We start from the raw sequence: 5425 nt of genomic DNA, 5'->3' as shown, positions 1-5425 counted from the left end.
CTTGAATCAGAGACTGTGACCACATGACCTAAATTGTTTACTTTGACCCTTTACAAAAAGGTTGCCAACCCCTGTTTTATTTGTTTGTATTTTTGGGCCACACCACGCAGCATGCAGAACTTCCCTGCCCAGGGATCAAACCCATGCCTCCTACATTGGAAGGGTGGAGTCTTTACCACTGGACCACCACAGAAGTCCTGTAAACCCCTACTTCAGAGTTAAGTTTCTATATTACATTTCTCCAGAGAAGATGGGTGATATGGAGGGTTAAGGGATGTGAACCCCTGAGAAGGAAGGGCAAGAAGGGGACAAGCAAAAGGAAGACCGGAAGTCTGACTGGGCAAACTGCAGAAACTTGCCCTCTTTCTGTAGAAAACAGAAGTTATACAAAGGCAGTGAGGGCCTGCAGAGGGGACACTTAAGAACAAAGAGGAAGGAGAAGTGGGCATGTTACCCTCTAACTTCATCAACACTAAGGCCAGACTTTGCCTTGGTTTTTTCCCATTAATCTCATTTATAAGCTTTGCTTAACTGGAACATTAAATCTTAACGGTGGTTCCTCAACTGTGTGATAATCTTTGTGGTTGAAAATTGCACTGGGGGCTCATCATTAAAACATCTAGAGAAGCTCTGTCTCCTAGACATAAATAGAAGCCAGGTAATAATCTATGGGAGAAAAGAATCTGAAAAAAGTAGATATATATGTGTATAATCGAATCACTTAGCTGTACTAACACAATATCATAAATCAGATATACTTCAATTAAAAACAAATAAGAAGGGTAGACAAACTTTAAAATAATAATAATAATATAAGCCAGAATATAATCTTTAATTTTCTAGTAGCCTCATTTTAAAAAGTAAAAAGAACTGGTAATATTAATAAACTCCCTTACTTGATGCAATGTATCTACCATATTATCAATTCAACATGTAATCATGTAAAATTATTAATGAATTATCAAATAGTCTCAAAACACTGAAATATTTTCTAATAACTGAGTCAAGTTTCAGCTTTTCAAGGTACACTAAAATTGAATAAAATTAAAACTCAGTTCCTCGGGTGCACTAGTCACATTTTAAGTGCTTAATAGTCACAGATGGCTAGTAACACTGTACTGAATAGTGTAACTCTACACAAATCCCTAACACCAAACTGCCGTATTATCCTCTGTGATTGGTTTCTATCAACTCTGGGCAACATTAAATATTTACAGAGCACTTATTCTCTCCCTTTAAGCTTTCTGGATGACAGGAAATTGACATGGGTAATTTCTCTGTGTTGATTGCCTTCTTTGCTCTTCTGGCGCTGCAAAATATTCCATGCTCATCTCGAATTTTCCCTGCAGCCTCATCTTGCTAAAGATCATTTTGGCCAGGTTATCCCCTCTTTTACAGCCCTCAGTGACTTTCAGAGAATAAAATCCTTGCTGTGGTTTCAAGGCCATTTTTTTTTCCCTCAAACCTCAATCCTTGATGCTCTCTGCCCTCGCTCACCTGTACTCTAGTTAGATGGCGTTCTGACAGTTTCTAGGACATGCCCAGCTATTTCAGCCTCAGGGCCTTTGCATGGCCGGCTCTGTCACTTTCATCTTTCACGTCATGTCTCCTCTGCAGAAAGGATTCCTTGAACTCTGTACCTAAAAGAGCTCCTATCCTAAAGTTGCTTCTCTTGTCACCACTGGCCCACTTCACCTCAGTACTTGGTGTCATCTCTGTTATGTTTGCTTTAAAGCATATATTAACAGATGGTCAATTCTTTTTATTTTGGGCATTTTAAATAAGATTTAAATCAGTACAAATGCAACAATTATAAATGCAGACTGACAAAGGAAAGTTGAATTGGGCGTCAAAACTGACAGGGTTGCCACTGGTGACACACTCTCCAATCCTTAAACAAACCTCGCAAAGTTCCAAACAAAACTGAGTCCTTTGTTCTTTGATTTACACGTTAGTTACACCCCTGGAAAATTAAGTGTTTGCTAAAATTGAACAGAAAATAGTTTTGCATTTACATATAAAACAGGATTAGGTTTTAGGCTCAGAGCATTATAAACAAGTTTTTCACCTACTTGAAGGTCAGGTGGGGCACTTGAGAGTCACATGCCATCTGCAATAGCTTTTCACTGAGCTTGGCATCTCTGACCTAATGCTGACCTTGCCAGAAGATTCCCCAATCACTGTGTCAATCAGATGTGTCTGCATTTGATTGAGGTTTCCAAAGCATTTCAATTTCTAAAACCCATTTGTTTGAGATTTCTAAAACATTTCCTGGGCTGGTAAGGGGCATTGTTTTCTAAGAAGCCATGACATAAGACTGAGACCCATAGACACGGTAAGCAAAGAGACCACAGGATAGGGCCTTTTGTGTGTAGTCACCCCACCTCACCATAACAACTATTGCAATATTAGAAATGGGCGGTAACAGCTGGGAAGGCACTCTGTTATCGGGAAGATAACAGAGCACCCATGGCTCCCTCTGCTAACTCCTACTCTCTCACCTCGACACCATTCTGCGGACCTGTTCCCAGGATACAGGTGAGCAAGACAAATGTCTGCCCAAGCAGAGGGAGCCAAGCTTGTGAAGTCATATTAGGGGAACACCTCCTCCAGATACCCCTTAGGCACTGCCCCCCTTTGTCACTACCTTGCAAGGAGGCAGGAAGAGCACAGGAGACAGACTGGGGACAAGTTCCAGAACACAACCTACTTTAACAGACAAACACGCTGCATATCCAGTGGTCAGCCCCATCTCTCTGTCACCAAGCCCTAAGGCCTGAGCAAGTTCTTCAGAGATTAGAAAAGTGCTCTTGGCTTCCCAAGGAATCCACCAGTTGAAAGTATCTTTCCTTGAGGACAGGATGCTTCCAGCCCAATATCTGTTTAAAAAGCGTGACCTGATCTTCCTACACTTTTGGTAGGAATGTAAATGGGTACGAAGTTCCTTAAAAAACTTAAAATAGAGCTACCATATGATCCACTCCTGGGCATATATCTGGAGAAAACCATAATTTTAAGAGATAGATGCACCTCAGCATTCATAGTGGCACTGTTTACAATAGCCAAGACAAGGAAGGAACCCAACTGTCCAGTAACAGATGAATGGATAGAGAAGATATGGTACATACATATAATGGAATACTAAAATCAGCCATGGGGAAAAAAAAAGAAATAATGCCATTTGCAGGAGCATAGATGGACCCAGAGATTATCATACTAAGTGAAGAGAGTCAGACAGAGAAAGACAAATATCACATGATATCACTCATATGTGAAATCTAATTTTTTAAGTGATATAAATAAACTAAGTCACAAAACAGAGTCACAGATTTTGAAAACAAACTTAACAAAGAAGAAAGTGGCGGGGAGGGACAAATTAGGAGGTTAGGATTAAAATACAAACACTAAACACTACTATATGTATAACAGACAATCAACAAGGACCTACTGTATAGCACAGGGAATTCTACTCAATATTCTGTAATAACCTATATGGGAAAGAAATCTAAAAAAAGAATAAACATATGTATGTCTTTAACTGAATCACTATGCTGTACACCTGAAATTAACACAACATTATAAATCAACTATACTCCAATAAAATTTTTTTTTTTTAAGTTTGACCTGATTCACTTAAACAGTCACATTGTCTCCCCAGTGAACCTTTACAGGGAAGGCAAAAGCATTCAGCTTTATAGAGCGCCTACTCTGTGCCAGACATTGTCCCAGGTGCTCCACACAGGTCACCTCATGCAATCCTCTCAGTACACCACACACAGCAGGCATGAAGATCGCAGTTCAGAGATAAGGAACCTGAGGCTCAGAGAGGCCAGGCAACTTGCCCGGTATCACACAACTCTTAAGTGGCCTACCAGCCTACCCCCAAGTAGACTACCTAACCCTAACAACAGCTTCACGATGGCTTGAGGGGTGAAGGTGTGACCTGTGTGAGGACTTGGAGGGCAGCAGTCTCCTTGACCAGGAAGAGGAATCAGCCAGTCTAGGACACAGGTGCAATCTGGGGTCTGGCTAAGGTGCCTATCAGTGAAACACAGATGATACCTTCCTCCAGGAGGTTTGTGAGGCTTAAAAGAATGGATATCTGGCACAGAGTAGAGGCTGGTTCCCATGCCTTCCCTGCTCTGCAGTCCTGACGTAACTGTGCTCCGTTGTCCACAGACAGGTGTTTGCCAGCCTTTGCCCACAGTTGGTGCCTCTGAGAATCAATCATGCACCCAGCAGGAGACAAACAGAGCACTCAAACCTTTTAACCAAAGAGAATTTGCAAAGGCACTAATAGGCAGAGATAAGGCAACCATCAAGAGGTTATGAGCTACTGAAGTACCAGCCATGCTGAGAAGCCCTTTCCACCCTCAGACCTGAAGGACAAAAGAAGGGGACAGAATTACTGAAGTCTAGTAAAAGCTGGGACTACAGAGAAAGGTCTGCCCACCAGGAACTGCACCTGTACATCACTGGTACCCAAACTTTACAGAGCATCAAAACCACCTCGGAGGGCTTGTTTAACTACAGACCCTGGTGGTTCAGTGGCTAGGACTCTGCACTCCCAATGCAGCGGGCCCGGGTTCGATCCCTGGTCAGGGAATTAGATCTCACATGCTGCAACTTAGAGTTCAAATGACACAACTAAAAGATCCTGAGGGCCACAGCTAAGACCTGGCACAGCCAAATAAATAAAAATAATTAAAAAAAAAAAATACGGATTGCTGTGTCCCCCAGGAGTTTGAAGTTGGACTAAGAACCTGCATTTCTAACAAGTCCTAGGTGATACTGCTGGTATGCTGCCCACTTTTTGAGACCCACTGCCTCAGAGGAACAGAACCACAGTGAGGAGGTATAAATACCCTGACCTCTCTCTCCTTCCATCTTCCAGTCCCTGGCTGGTGGTTTTCATTGACTGGACCCAATCCAATGCCAGAGGGTACAGGCTGGAGATAATCTGCTGCTAGGACACAGAACACGAAGGAGAATGGATCTGAGAGGCGAAGAACAAGGAATAATCATAAATTCCCCACTCCTCCACTTCCACCAGCCCATTAATCAGAGGACCCCATTCTTATTCAAACAGTTTTCTACTCTATGGCTTCTCTGACCATCATTCCTGAGTGCTAGAATACATTACATTTTGCTCAGAGGCTTAAAGAAAATTATGATTCTCTCAACTCAATTAAATAAATGAGCCGTCATGTCTTATTTCCCTGCAGTAATTTTGTGCATTTCCTGTGCTGAGAAGTGTTGAAATTCATATCTGGAATAAAGCTGTCATTCTTCACCCCTTTTATTTCAGCTTTCCACAGCTGTTTCTAGGAGGCCTGTTTTCTGATTAATACATTTTTTTTCTTGGAATTTAAGGATTTTTTTTATTACCTAAGAAAACAATAATAAAACAGTATTTCTTGAACTT

The 5425-nt window shown here is 41.7% G+C and overlaps 1 non-coding gene across 1 annotated transcript; it reads left to right on the top strand.

The window, feature by feature from the left end:
• The first annotated feature begins 4533 nt into the window (after positions 1 to 4533).
• Positions 4534 to 4606, top strand: TRNAG-CCC (transfer RNA glycine (anticodon CCC)). Its single transcript has one exon. It is a non-coding gene; the product is annotated as a tRNA-Gly (tRNA).
• Positions 4607 to 5425: the final 819 nt, after the last annotated feature.

Source organism: Giraffa tippelskirchi, chromosome 2 (assembly GCF_054371585.1).
Source record: "Giraffa tippelskirchi isolate mGirTip1 chromosome 2, T2T-mGirTip1v1.2.pri, whole genome shotgun sequence".
Taxonomy (NCBI): Eukaryota; Metazoa; Chordata; class Mammalia; order Artiodactyla; family Giraffidae; genus Giraffa; species Giraffa tippelskirchi.
This window is presented reverse-complemented; position numbering and strand designations above follow the sequence as displayed.